The following is a 16,189-nucleotide window of genomic DNA, read 5'->3' on the forward strand; positions in this document are numbered from 1 at the left end:
AGGTAGACTTTAGTATAGGCAGTTTCCTTTGCATGTGCACATTGTTTAGGGTTACTGCAGCTTTTCATATTAGAGTCAGTTGCTTTGGTGGTGGTGGTCAAGTCCATTTAGGGTGTTAAACGGCCTCACTGTGGTGCCTCAGGAGTCAGGTAGAAGTGACAGGCAAGTTATTGTGGACTCTGTTTAACTCCTAGAAAATGTTAAATGGTGGTGAACAGGCAGAGCCTTGGAAGTGGCCAGCCTTAAGGATGTCAGAATGGTAAAGTCATCCAGGGCCGGGCGCGGTGGTTAAGCACAGGAGTATGGATCTTCAGTAGGGTAATTGGGGCCAGGGCAGTTTCTAGGCCATTTTGGCAACAGGGCAAATCTGAAAAAAGCGCCCCCTCCCCGGACCTCAATCAGCTTTTGTCAATATGGGGGCATGCTGAGTGAGGTGTGAGGTCCAGGGGGGGACCTAGACTGCAGAGCGCCCCTATCTGGAACATGTGTCCTGGATTCCTGGGAGGGCTGATTCTGGGGGACACTTACAGAAGGAGGCCATGTTCACATGGCTTAAGAGACCGGCCGTTCCGTGACCCGGCCGGATCATGGAGTGGCCGGTCTGTGCAAAGATTATCCCAGATGATCTTTCCTGCCGCAAAGTTCTGATGCGGGCGCATCAGTGCGCGCCCGCATCAGAACTCCCCATAGCTCACTATGAGGCAAGCGGCTTGCTTCATAGTGTGCACTGACATGGGTTTCTGCGGCCGCAATTCACTGAATAGCGGTTGCAGAAAACTGACATGTCAGTTCTTTGCGGCGCTGCGAGGGGTCCTGGCCGGAGCGTATACTATGGGGGAGATTCATCAAACATGGTGTAAAGTGAAACTGGCTCAGTTGCCCCTAGCAACCAATCAGATTCCACCTTTCATTCAATCTGATTGGTTGCTAGGGGCAACTGAGCCAGTCTCACTTTACACCATGTTTGATAAATCTCCTTCTATGTGTACACTCCGGCCGGGATCCCATGGAAAGCAAAGTTTTCGTACAAAGTATGGCCACTGTTGCCGATAGCAACAACGGCTGTACTTTTATGAAAACATACGTTGTGTGAACATAGCCGGAACCAGTAAGAGGAGACAGGTCACCCCCTCCCATCCTGGAGTGATGTATCTGTGACCACAGCTCCCTTGTGAATAACTACAACTCTCAGAATGCCCTACACTAATGAAGCTCTCAGGTCATGCTGGGAGTTGTAGTTTGTGAGGGGACAACACCTTGAGGTCTCTCTTCATTCGCAGCATATTCTGAGGGCTGTGGCCTGTCAGTAAATGATGGGAGTTGTATCAGTTGTTTGCTGATCTTTTGGGTAGTTGTATAAATTGTTATTGGTTGCACATCTCTCTCTGTGTATACAGGGAATATGCAGCCGATAGTAATGTATTTAAATGGCTGTACGAACCATACAGCAGCCTGGTTGCACATGACTGCATATGGGGCATGTAAAAGGTCCTTACTAATATATATATGTAGCAATATGGGCCCTATACTATGAATATCACTTCTCTGTCTCCTTCAGTTTCTCCTCATCAGACACTTATTGCAGTAAAGAGATTAAGGTTTAACCTTTACATTGCCTGCACAGGTTAATGATGTAAGGGTTAAACTCTCAGCAATAATTGTGACTGATAAGGAGAAAGTACAGACTCCAGAGTGAAGCTGCTCATCCCCCCCCCCCCCCACACACACACACACACACACACACACACACACACACACACACACACACTCACACACTCACACACCTGGCCGGACACTGCCGATGTCTTCCCAGTCCCGCCTCCCCCACACACTCAGCTGTAATAGGAGATAGAAGCAGGACTTACAGGCTGCTTCTCCTCTGCTGTATTCAGGCCGGGTCGGGGGAGGAGAGCTGTCACATGGGAGCTGCTGCCTGTGTGACGATCCTTAGCAGAGCAGCCGGGAAGTATCCCGAGGTCTCTGCTGCCTCCTCTCCCTGCAGCGTTCATATGACAGGACGCAAAAAGAGCCCCCCAGGAGCCAGGTGCAGTGTGAGGGGCACACAGAGGTCTATGCCCCGGCCTCTGCACAGACAGTGTCAGCCACTGCTGCTGAGTGAGGAGGGCGCCCCCTAGCTGTCAGCGCCCCGTGCCATAGCCCGCCCTGCACGGTGCTAGAAACGGCCCTGATTGGGGCCCTTGAAGTAGACTAGCTCTGCTAGAATGGCAAGCCAGAACGTGCCGCCTCCCTTTATTGCTGTTGTATGACAGATAGCTGGGGATCTCACAGTATCCATGAATCCCAATGACCTAGCACTTCACCTGACTCCTATGATTGTTTTAGTCCTGAGATTTAAATAAAGCTGTGGCCATCTTAACACCAGAAAGTGTGTTTTGTGCCTTCATTTCTTAGTCTGTATTTATTGTTGTTAGTGTGGTTTCATGGGAAAGCAAGGGTCCATCCCATATCCAAAAGTCATGTAAAAAAAAGATAAAAAAAACAGCATTTTCCCCCCTTTTTGTTTACACTGTTCACCACATGGGAACAGTATTATTTCTAATAGATTGGACAATCTCACACGCTGCAATATATATTATGTTTAATTTAATATTTTTTACATGTTTTATTTGTTTAATGGAATGGGGGTGATTTTAAATTGTCACTGTCGTTTACATTTTTAATTTTTTACATTTTTTAGTACAGACGATTTTAAGAAACTTTGTAATTGTGTTTATTAGCCGAAAAATGCATTTATATCATGAAAAAGCAGTTTGAAGCTCTCCCCCTGTCTTCATGGTTCTCTTATGGAGAGGGGAGGGGTTGAGGGAGATGAGGCACCAAAACAGGACAACAAAGAGTTAATTTACAGCTACATCACTGGGCTATCTCCTCTAAAGTCAGCACTGACCTCTCTGACCTCTGAACACCGGCTTTCACACAAGTCCCGCTATGTAATCATTTGTTCTCTGCTGGCGACTAATCTCCCTCCTCCCCCTCCCCTCTCTATAGGTTACACAGGGCTCGACTGATGTAAAAGAGTCGAGATTTCCTGATAATGAGCAGTGAATGAGAGAGAGGAGGGAGGGAGGGGGGCGGGCGGGGACCTGGGGAAAGTCTTTTTGAATGCAGATAATGGCATATTTGTCTAATAAAACCAATTACAAAGTTTCTTAAAATCGCCTGTACTATTGATTTCTGCAAAAAAAATAAAAAATGAAAAAAACAGCGACACTTTACTTTTACTGGCAGGGGGGGCTTTGGCATATTTTTAAAAACATTTTTGGGTTGTCACAGGTGCCCATGCCGTTCAGATATGGCATGGGTTGTCTAGAGGTTAAAAAAGGATGTTGCAATTATATAAAATTAAAAAACACAAAACTTGTCAGTAATTTGCTATCAGAGAAGTCTGCGCTGTAAAACTAGAAACCTATAGGACATCATGAGGTTACTTACAGTATTCTTTCAGATGCTGAACTTCTAAAAGATGGCTTACAACTGAGCGCCATGGGTAGTCACATTATCTCATAGAGCCAAAACACACTATAGCTGGCCCTTGTGTAGCATTTCATAATGCAACTGTACCTCGAAGGAAAGAAAAAACCTTTCCATATAATTAAGTTCCATACACAGTGGGAAAAAAATCCTTTCCTCAAAGGACAGGGGCATATCCATGGTCTCTTTATTCTCTGCTTTGTTGTTTTCTCTGTATTTTGGGGAGGTCAGCAGGTATAAGGTCAATCTTTTTACTTCAAATCCAATGTGAATGCTAATAAAAAAGAGTAAGTGTGCATTACTAATCCAGTTAACATTTTCGTAGCACAGTCAGTGCATTATGACAACCATGGAATTTCATTGATTTTGAAGCTAAAAGTCTAAGTTGTTTACTAAACACTTCCTCTAAAGCATCAGTAACAATTATTATCAAATAGAAGGGAATGCAGATATTCTTTGTATATATGCCAACTGTGCAATCAATCTATGGATACCAGTAATATATGGGGAAAAAAAATAGTACCATAGACGATAATACTTGTCGCTGTCGCTGAGTTTAGCTTTATGACTGTATTAAATCACCTGTGGTGTAAGCGAGCTAGATCAGAGCTCACTTACAAAGACCTATCAAATTGCTCAATGATCCATCAGCCAATGTTTTTGCAACATTTTGTAACCATTGGACACCACGTTGTTTTGCCCAAATGTGGCAATGGCAATATAGTATAAGCCTTTACTCCTCTTGGAAGAATCTTTTGCGCGACTATATAAATTGTCATTGGCCGCACGTCTCCTGTTTAGACAGGGAGATGCATTTAAATGGCCGCATTAAGGTCATGGTGATAAACACTCCTCTCACACAGCCTCTCTCCAGGCTGGAGGCAGCCTTGCACCTCCAGCCACTAGAGCCCCCCCCCCCCCCATATTCATCTAGCCCACAGCAGCCCCCCAGTGCTCTTTCTCCCAGCTCCCCAGTGCATGAGTGACAACACTTGTGTTCTGGGGAGCTGAGAGAGCGAAGGAACGAGGGGGGGCTGAGCGGGGCTAGGTGAGTATGTGTATGGGGGGGCTTGTACAGAATTTATGGAGCCCTCTACAGGTTTTTGCTATTGAGCCCCATGAATATTAGCTACGCCCCTGGGTAGCAACTTGATCTCCTGTTGCCTAATTCTGACATTTCCATCTGTGCAATATCCCTCCCATAATTCTTAGTGTTGCTCAAATCACAGGCAAAGTCATGTAACACAGCATTCCTGAACTTAAACCTAGGTTGAGATGCTTAGCCCATCAGTAGCCCATCAACTTACTAAACAGCCCTTTATGCTGTGATCTTCGGCAGTCAGCAGTCTTTGTTTATAAGGCTATAGTTCATACGGTTTTACAGCCTTGTGGCTGGGCTGTTAAATGTGAACCATTTTATTGTTGAATTTAAAGCAGTTAGGGCCATATTACACAGACCGATATTCAGGAAAATTGAGCGCGATCTAGCAGAGCCTATTACATAGCTCGATAATCATGCAGTAAGGGCTGCACGGAGAGCCCTTGCTGTAAGTGTAAAATAATAACTTTATACATACCTGTCCATGCTCCCGGTGTTCTTCTAGGTTCTGACCTCTGCCCGCAGCCTCTGCTGGAACTTCTGAGACGGTCTCTGCCAAACACTGGCTATGGCAGTGTCCGGTGTCGGCCAATGATTCGCTGAGTGGCCTGTCTGTCAACACAGGGCAAAACCTAGAGCAGTGCTTCCCAACCTTTTCCACCTCTGGCCACCCCTCGAAAAAAAAAAACCTCGGGGCACCGCTACGAATGTTCTACAAAATACGAAAAAGGTCATTCAGTGACATCTTCTTCGATTTGAGGCATCACTTTCCCTTTTCCTCTCTATCCGGCCCAGACCTCCATGACGATTTCTTCCATCTAAATTTTATCTCTTCAGAACCTGCAAGACAAACATCTTAGGCTCCACACATTTCTAGCAACTTCCTATCCTTTCTCCCTCCTATATGCTCCCATACAGTAGTAACTGCGCTGTTTGGTGTATGTGCAGTAAAGCGAGTAAGAATATGGGTTGCCCCCTGTATGTATGATCCCCTGCTGTAATGCCCCCTGATGTGCCCCCTTATACTAATAATGCCCCTTGCTGTGTACCCCCATACAATAATAATGCCCCTGCTGTGCCCTCATTTACTAATAATGCCAGCAAGTTTATATATACTTAATGGAAAAACTCCATTAAAAAAATATATATATACATAGCTCCCAACCGTCCCGGAACTGCACCCAGTGTCCCGCATTATATGTGGCCCGACCAGAAAAACAATAAACCAGTAACTCACTTGTCCGCCGATCCCAGCAGCTCCTCTCCCGGCAGAGCGCGCACTCCCGTCATCCTCCGGGGCGGGCAGCGGGGTATACAGACACTGACTGTACCGGAAGTGACCTGCAGCCTCTGTCATGAATTACTTCTGACACAGTCAGTGTCTGTATTGGGGGCATTGGCTACTATGTGGGCACTATATGGGGCATTGGCTAATATGTGGGGCACGCTATGGGGCGTTGGCTACTATGTGGGGCACTCTATGGGGCGTTGGCTACTATGTGGGGCACTATATGGGGGCATTGGCTACTATGGGGCACTATATGGGGGCATTGGCTACTATGTGGGGCACTATATGGGGGATTGGCTACTATGTGGGCACTATATGGGGCATTGGCTACTATGTGGGGCACTATATGGGGATTGGCTACTATGTGGGGCACTATATGGGGGCATTGGCTACTATGTGGGGCACTATATGAGGCATTGGATACTATGTGGGGCACTCTATGGGGGATTGGCTACTATGTGGGGCACTATATAGGGGGATTGGATACTATGTGTGGCACTATTGGGGGGATTGGATACTATGTGGGGCACTATATGAGGCATTGGATACTATGTGGGGCACTCTATGGGGGATTGGCTACTATGTGGGGCACTATATAGGGGGATTGGATACTATGTGTGGCACTATTGGGGGGATTGGATACTATGTGGGGCACTATAATGGGGGATTGGATACTATATAGGGCATTTTTGGGGGGATTGGATACTATATCGGGCACTATTCAGTCAGCAGCATGTGGTAAATGTAGGGGAGTTGCTATGGGGGCGTGGCTATGGGGACCGCGGCGCACATGTCCCTCTTTGCTCTTTGCAAAAGTTGGGAGGCATGTATATATATAGCCGACGTGTTTCGGACCTGAGTCCTTAATAATGGATCTTTTCCCTGTGGATTAATCTGTTTCAGAAGGGATGTACAGGAGGACAATGGACCAGTGAACAAAATTGTGTATAACAGGTGTCCTGCAGTGGCGTGATTAGAACAAGGTGCCGCTGTTAGTGTCCTGCCCGTTTATATATCCTGTGTTCTTTGACTAAGGCTTGTGTCAGTACTTCATTATTTGGGGTACAAAAACAGTTACTTGCCTAGCACTAGTGTTTACTTACATAAGCTTTAAGGAATGTAAACATTTTGTTTAGAAGGTCAGCACCATATTGTAATGGCTTTAGTAGCGCATTATTATAGGTCAGTTTGGGGAGGTAGCCCGGGGCACTGAGCTCCTGGGGGGCCCATAGCCACTCAAACAGACTTATACTTTCAGTGACGTATTGTCTCCTGGCTACAGTTCTGCCATGATTTGCAAAATAAAAAGGACTGCTTTTTTTTCTTTACAGCGATTTTGCACAAATGTAAGAGTCCGTTCAGTAACATTAGAGAACATACTGAAGAACCTCAACATGTGGCTATGATGTCACCACAGGTCCTAAACAGTCTGCTCTATGGAGGAGAAATAATAAAGCCACAGGTATGTGGAAAAGGGACAGGGAGGACAGTCAGTAAAGTGAGGGGTACAGGGTGACCAGTCTGGGGTGGAGGCAGGGGGATACAGGGTGACCAGTCTAGGGTGGGGGCAGGAAGATACAGGGTGACCAGTCAGGGGTGGGGGACAGGGAGATACAGGGTGACCAATCCGGAGTGGGGGCATGAGGATACAGGGTGACCATATTGGGGTGAGGGTTACGGGAGCAGTGTGTGTGTGTGTGTGTGTGTGTGTGTGTGTGTGTGTGTGAGAAAAAGGGGTATTTTGGTGGAATTTGGGGTCTGAATTCAGTGTATGATCTTGCTGAGGTATGGTATAATGTGAATTGAATTGGGAGGGAGGGGGTAGTACATTATTTTATATTTTAACCACTTATATCTTTAACCACACCCGTCTCCAGCCTTGTGCCATATAATAACATTATGCTGGGGCTCATGCTGGAGATGGATCAGAAGCCTTGCATCCTAATTCACATGTACCAACAGCAGGGAACGGAGACAATGGCGCCTCTGTTAAGGTACTTATACACCAAATTCAAAATGGAAGAAATTTAGAAAATGAAAAGGGAGCACAGTACTGCCTGATAACCATTTTTCATAGGACTTTACTATGAACCACGCTTTTGCTGCCATATTTACAGTAGGGTGGTAATCTGCCCCTGAATGGCCTCACTAAATATACAAAATATTACATCCTTAAAGGGGTTGGCCACTTTATAGTAAAATAGGTCAGTACAAAGTATTAGTAAGTGTACTCACTGTATATAATGACAGCAGCTTCCTGTGTACCTCATAGAGCTAATATCAGACTTCCCTCCTCCAGTCTGGGCTGCCCTGCTCTGTGGTGTTTTGGTCTATAAGATTGCTGACATGGAGGAGCATGTGACCATGCCCCGTCCCCCAGTGTCCTCCATAGACATATACAGGCCCAGTGGTGGACACATGCTCCTCCATGTCAGCCACCTTATGGACCAAAACACCACAGAGCAGGGCAGTAAAGCCTGGAGGAGGGGAGTCTGATTTTAGCTCTATGAGGTACACAGGGAGCTGCTGCCAGTATATACAGTGAGTCAGGGCCGGACTGGCACTGAAAAGCAGCCCTGGCACACAAACCCCACCAGCCCACATATAAATCTTCCCGCACCCATTGCACCAACTGTGCAATGGAAAAATATAACATTTTTCAGATACCAGGTGTACGCAGGTGCTGAAGAGTAATATCACCCAGCAGACTATAGAGAGTACAGCAGCGATCAGATGCAGAATATAGAACAATAACTTAGGATCTGTCCGCTCTCCTGTCATCTGCTATTCATAAAAGTAAAGGTATTTTTGCCCTGAAAACTATTCAGTCCATTCTTCAGGAAAAACAGCACCTTAACATCTTTAAGGTATAGTACTGAAATAATTCAGGGGCATCTTTCCTTCCTGCCTCCGTATTGTGCTGTTCCCCTGTTATTCCTCCTGGAAATCTATATACTCCTATTATTTATAGTGTGCACCTCCTCACCAAACTGTAGGGACAGAGAAGGTGATGCACCATAAAAGATGGGGGGAGTATACAATGAACAAGTATAATCCCACACATAGTACCATCATACTGATCATATCCAGTACACACAGACCAACTGTATATGAGGGTTAAATGATAACACCACACCATTACCAGATATTACCACCACATTATATGTTACCATTATAGTCTTACTAAATAAAACAAAAGGTAATATTACCAATAACACTATACAGGGAGAAAATAATGCTGCCATGCCATGACCACACTTCACCACCACATAATGACTTATACCATCATACTGTGTATAAAACCCTTTATTCAGACCATTTATACCTCCATACATTGAGCACAGTACAGCACAGTTACAGTACATTCAGTGACTCACAAGTGACGTCTTCTCTGACTGGCGTGTTCCTCTTTTGTTGTCTTCCCCACTTGGACCAGGCCATCATGATGATTTCTTCTGATCACGATTAATCTCCACAGAATCTGTCAGACACACATTTTAGGCTCTGCCATTTTATAACACTACCTACCCAACTCTATACAAGCTGCCCATCCAAAGTGCCCCAAATGCTAATAATGCCCTCCTCTCTAGCCCATGCAGTATAAGTTCCCTTAACAGTACCACTTATTACTGCCCCATATAGAAGTTACCCCATAATAATGCCCCTGCACAGTAGTTATCAAATAGTGTCCTTGCACAGTAGTTACCCCATTATTTCCCCCATGCTGCATGTAATCCTATAAGTGTCCAAAATAGTAGTAATTCCCCAATTGTGCACCATAGAGATTTTCAATCCCCTCCTTAGCGCCCAATATAGTAGCTAACTCCTCCCAGTAATGCCTCATATACTAGTTCCCCCCCCCTAATAGTAGCCATTCCCCCAGTAGTGTCCCATATAGTATCTATTACCCCATAGTGCCCCGTTTAGTATCCAATCCCTCACATAGGGGCCCGTAATATATCCAATCGCCTGATAGTGTCCCATATAGTATCCAATCTCCCAATAGTGACCTATGTTGTAGCCAATCCCCCAATAATGTCCCATATAGCATCCAATCCCCCCAATAGTTCCCTCATAGTAGCCAATCCCCCAAAAGTGCCCCACATAGTAGCCAATCCCCCAATAGTAATATTGCCCCATATAGTGGCCAATCCACCCCCCCCCCCCCCCCCCCCCCCCATAGTCAGGGCTGTGGAGTCTGAGTCATGGAGTCAGATTCAGAGCTAGTTTTGGCTGGAGTCAGAGTTGTAGTCGGAGCTAGTTTTGGCTGGAGTCGGAGTCGGAAAAAAAATGTACCGACTCCGACTCCAGCTTTTAAAAAAATCTCTAAAAAAATTAGAATTGATTTTTGATATAAATTTTAAAAGTTTTGCTCATCAATATATTTTATGAGCAACATTCTAATAGGTCACTGAGCTATTGTTTCTGAGCTGGAAAAGTCTATTGTGTGGGGGGAGATCTGTGCTGTTCTCTTCTTGGATGCTGGATGACTGTATATGAGCTATCAGATATCCTGTGTAATATAGAGGAGGAGAAGACATAAGTAGTGTAGCAGTAACCTATGTCCTCAGTGTGGTGTTTTCTCTCTGGGAGAAGATTGTGTGTTTTCCTTCAGTGTTCTATGGCTGCAGCAAGCTGTGTGTGTGTGTGTGTGTGTGTGTGTGTATGCTATGGCTGCAGCAGGCTGTGTGTATGTGTGTGTGTGCTATGGCTGCAGCAGGTTGTGTGTGTGTGTGTGTGTGTGTGTGTGTGCTATGGCTGCAGCAGGCTGTGTGTATGAGTGTGTGTGTGTATGCTATGGCTGCAGCAGGCTGTGTATGAGTGTGTGTGTGTGTGTGTGTGTGTGTGCGTGCTATGGCTGCAGAAGGCTGTGTGTGCGTGCTATTGCGTGCCCCCACAGTGCTCCTCAACATCACTATGTGTGACCCCTCTATATCACTATGGCTGACCCCTCTGTATCACAGGGATCTGGCATTGTTAGCACTGTATCTTTGTGTATGGTGAATATTAGTTAGAAACATAGAAGACTGGCTTGCTCACTGTGGTTGCAGACAAGTGGTTGAAAATAAGTGGAGTTTAAAGAGGAGTTGCTGGTGATTTAGTGGGTTTGGAGTGACTGATACATTGTTGTCTTTGTACAATTGTGTGGTGTGCATTGCTGCAGTGCATAGATAGCTAGTGCCATAGTTGCTTAGTTAAACAGGTTCAACAGTTTTTTTTCCTCTGGTCTGCTCTGCACCTGGGGGTGGGGTTAATTGATCTCAGGTGCTTAAATCAAGGCTCAGAACTCATTGTGTGTGCTTGCTGACAAGTGGTTGAAAATAAGTGGAGTTTAACCCCTTAGCGACTCATGACGTATCTGATACGTCATGGTGCCGCAGGGGGTGTTCAGAGCGGGGTCCCGCCGGGACCCTGCTCTGAACGGCACCGATCCCGGCTGCAATCTGCAGCCGGGCAGTGCCTCTATTAGCCGGCGCCGGCTAATTAAGCCCTTCAATGCAGCTGTCAAACCTGACAGCTGCATTGAAGTGCTTTCCTCCGTGCATCCCTGGTGTCTAGTGGCACGGATCTCCCCCCCCGCAATGCGATCGCGGGGGGGAGATCCGTTCTTCTGCACGTGCCGGGCCTCAGCGTCGGAATGACACTGATCCCGGCTCGGCAATAGATTGCTGTGGCCTGCAGCAGGCCATAGCAATCTATGACCGATCTAATGGATCTTTGCTGTGTATATACACAGCATTGATCTCTATGAGAGATCAGTGCTATGTATATACAAGCCCCCCAGGGGGGCTTCTAGTGTATGTAAAAAAAAAAGTAAAAAAGTGTTTTTATTAATAAAAAATCCCCTCCCCTAATAAAAGTCCAAATCACCCCCCTTTTCCCATTTTATAAATATAAATAAATAAATAAATAAATAAACATATTTAGTATCGCCGCGCGCGTAATCGCCCGAACTATTAATTAATCACATTCCTGATCTCGCACGGTAAACGGCGTAAGCGCCTAAAAATCCCAAAGTGCAAAATTGCGCATTTTTGGTCGCATCAAATCCAGAAAAAATGTAATAAAAAGCTATCAAAAACTCGTATATGCACAATCAAGGTACCGGTAGAAAGAACGCATCATGGCGCAAAAACTGACACCTCACACAGCCCCATAGACCAAAGGATAAAAGCGCTATAAGCCTGGGAATGGAGCAATTTTAAGTGACATATATTTGTTAACAATGGTTTGAATTTTTTACAGGCCATCAGATACAATATAAGTTATAGATGTTATATATCGTTGTAATCGTAACGACTTGAGGAACATGCATAACAAGTCAGTTTTACCATAGGGCGAACGGCGTAAATGCAAAACTCCCCGAAATCAAAACAAATTCGTTTTTTTTTCAATTTGACAGCGCAAATTATTTTTTTTCCGGTTTCACAACATATTTTATGGAAAAATTATGCCTGTAGTTGCAAAGTACAATTGGTTTCGCAAAAAATAAGCTCTCATATAAGTCTCTTGGTGAAAAAATGCAAGCGCTATGGACTTTTAAACATAAAATGGAAAAAGCAAAAGCGCAAAAACGAAAATTGGCTTTGACCTTAAGGGGTTAAAGAGGAGTTGAAAGAAGGAGTTTCAAGTTCTGGTAAGTGCTAAATCTCTTTCTTTTTCACTGTTTTTGTTGCACTGAGGATGATGGCAAGTGAGATGGAAGGTTTCATTCAGTTCGCAGTCTGCCGCGTGTACGCACAACTGGAGCAGGAGTTCCAGGGTGAGTACCGCTGTGACAGATGTGAGCATGTTGCCCATCTAGAAGCTCGAGTTAGAGATCTGGAGAAGCATATTGCAACACTGAGGGAACTTGGCCACCTTGAGAGGGAACTTCGGCTCACTGAGCAGGAAGTTAGTGGGGTAGAGATGGTGGGTGTTGATATAGATCAGGAGGCCCCAGTAAGTAGCTGGGTTAATGTAGTTAGAAGGACCAGTAAGGGATCCAAGAAAAGGAAGGCCACTTCTCCTACTATATGCCCAAGCAAAATGACCAAGTTAGGTGATGATGCAAGGGCATCCGTGTCAGAAATGGCAGCTCTAGTGGAACCTGTTCTCCCTAACAGCCGGGGGAACAGTCCAACTAGTAGTGGGCGGGATGGTATTGTAGGTAGGCCTAGACAGTTAGTGGTTGTAGGGGATTCTATAATCAGGAAGACGGATAGAATAATTTGTCGCCAAGACCGCCTCAACCGAATGGTTTGCTGTCTCCCTGGTGCCAGGGTTCGGCATGTGGTGGAAAGGGTGGACAAATTACTTGGGGGGGCTGGGGATGACCCAGCTGTCATGGTCCATGTGGGAACCAACGACAGGATGCAAGGTAGGTGGAGGTCTATTAAAAATAATTTTAGAGAACTAGGTGCTAAGTTGAAGGGAAGGACCTCCAAGGTTGTATTCTCTGGAATACTGCCTGTGCCATGCGCATCGCAGGAAAGACAGCGGGAGCTTAGGGAGTGAAATACATGGCTCAAGTCGTGGTGTAGAGAAGAAGGATTTGGGTTTTTAGAGCACTGGGCTGAATTTTCATTGGGGTACAAACTGTTTTCCGCAGATAATTTGCACCTTAATGGAAGGGGGTCCGCTGTGCTGGGGGAGAGAATCCTAGAAGGGGTGGAGAGGTTTTTAAACTAGGGATGTGGAGGGAGGACAATGTAGTGTGTAATATAGTGGCGGATAGGTTAGAGAGGGGACAGAACATTGAGGTGGGAGGAGAAGGGTCCTGTGGGGGGAGGATAAGACCAGTGGATAGGGAGATCCATATGTTGCGGATGAACAGTGGGGATGATTGTAGCCACAGCACTGTAATAAATCCTATTTCTTATAATGTAGCGGTTAAACTCAATGGTAATATAAAATGTATGGTTACTAATGCCAGAAGTCTAGCCAGCAAAATGGGGGAGCTAGAGGCCTTGGTTCTGGAGAAGTCCATTGATGTGGTTGATGTGACTGAGACGTGGCTGGACTCTCGAACTTCCCCAGGTAACTATAGACCCGTAAGCTTAACGTCCATTGTGGGGAAACTATTTGAGGGGCTTATAAGGGACTACATCCAGGAATATGTAGTGGCTAATAGTATTATAAGTGATAACCAGCATGGTTTTACGAAGGACAGAAGCTGTCAAACCAACCTGAAATGTTTCTACGAAGAGGTGAGTAGAAGCCTGGATGTGGGCGTGGCTGTGGATATTGTGTGCCTGGATTTTGCTAAAGCGTTTGACACAGTTCCTCATGGACGTCTGATGGGTAAGTTAAAGTCTATCGGTTTGGAAAGTTTAATGTGTAACTGGATTGAAAATTGGCTTAATAATCGTAGCCAGAGAGTGGTGGTCAATGACTCTTACTCCGAATGGTCCCCGGTAATAAGTGGTGTACCCCAAGGGTCAGTACTGGGCCCTCTTCTGTTTAACTTGTTTAATAATGATATTGAGAATGGAATTAACAGCAATGTTTCTATCTTTGCAGATGACACCAAGCTTTGTAGTACAGTACAGTCTATGGAGGATGTGCAGATGTTATAGGATGACTTAGACACTCTGAGTGTTTGGGCGTCCACTTGGCAAATGAGGTTCAATGTGGATAAATGTAAAGTTATGCACCTGGGTACTAATAACCCACATGCATCATATGTCCTGGGGGGAGTTACTCTGGGAGAGTCGCTAATGGAGAAGGATCTGGGTGTACTTGTAGATAATAGACTACAGAACAGCACACAATGTCAGTCAGCTGCTTCTAAAGCCAGCAGGATATTGTCATGCATTAAAACAGGCATGGACTCACGGGACAGGGATATAATATTACCGCTTAATAAAGCTTTGGTGCGGCCTCATCTGGAGTATGCTGTCCAGTTTTGGAACCCGATTCATAAAAAAAGACGTTCTAGAGCTGGAGAGGGTACAAAGAGGGGCAACTAAACTAATAAGGGGAATGGAGCATCTTAGTTATGAGGAGAGATTAAAAGAATTCAATTTGTTTAGTCTAGAGGAGAGACGTTTAAGGGGAGATGTTTCTACGAAGAGGTGAGTAGAAGCCTGGATGTGGGCGTGGCTGTGGATATTGTGTGCCTGGATTTTGCTAAAGCGTTTGACACAGTTCCTCATGGACGTCTGATGGGTAAGTTAAAGTCTATCGGTTTGGAAAGTTTAATGTGTAACTGGATTGAAAATTGGCTTAATAATCGTAGCCAGAGAGTGGTGGTCAATGACTCTTACTCCGAATGGTCCCCGGTAATAAGTGGTGTACCCCAAGGGTCAGTACTGGGCCCTCTTCTGTTTAACTTGTTTAATAATGATATTGAGAATGGAATTAACAGCAATGTTTCTATCTTTGCAGATGACACCAAGCTTTGTAGTACAGTACAGTCTATAGAGGATGTGCAGATGTTATAGGATGACTTAGACACTCTGAGTGTTTGGGCGTCCACTTGGCAAATGAGGTTCAATGTGGATAAATGTAAAGTTATGCACCTGGGTACTAATAACCCACATGCATCATATGTCCTGGGGGGAGTTACTCTGGGAGAGTCGCTAATGGAGAAGGATCTGGGTGTACTTGTAGATAATAGACTACAGAACAGCACACAATGTCAGTCAGCTGCTTCTAAAGCCAGCAGGATATTGTCATGCATTAAAACAGGCATGGACTCACGGGACAGGGATATAATATTACCGCTTAATAAAGCTTTGGTGCGGCCTCATCTGGAGTATGCTGTCCAGTTTTGGAACCCGATTCATAAAAAAGGACGTTCTAGAGCTGGAGAGGGTACAAAGAGGGGCAACTAAACTAATAAGGGGAATGGAGCATCTTAGTTATGAGGAGAGATTAAAAGAATTCAATTTGTTTAGTCTAGAGGAGAGACGTTTAAGGGGAGATGTGATTAATTTATTTAAATATATAAATGGCCCCTACAAGAAATATGGGGAAAAGATGTTCCAGGTAAAACCCCCTCAAAGGACAAGGGGGCATTGCCTCCGCCTGGAGAAAAAAAGGTTCAACCTCCGGAGGCGACAAGCCTTCTATACCATGAGAACTGTGAATCTGTGGAACAGTCTACCACAGGATCTGGTCACAGCAAAAACAGTAAAGGGCTTCAAAACAGGGCTAGACAAGTTCTTAGACCAAAATGATATAAATGCATATGTATAGAACCTATCACCCCTCCCCCTTCCCTGTATCCATCCCCTCCTTGGTTGAACTTGATGGACATGTGTCTTTTTTCAACCGTATTAACTATGTAACTATATGTAACTGTCAGCAGGAAAAGACCACCTGCT

The sequence above is a fragment of the Dendropsophus ebraccatus genome, chromosome 3 (genome assembly GCF_027789765.1).
Source record: "Dendropsophus ebraccatus isolate aDenEbr1 chromosome 3, aDenEbr1.pat, whole genome shotgun sequence".
Classification (NCBI taxonomy): domain Eukaryota; kingdom Metazoa; phylum Chordata; class Amphibia; order Anura; family Hylidae; genus Dendropsophus; species Dendropsophus ebraccatus.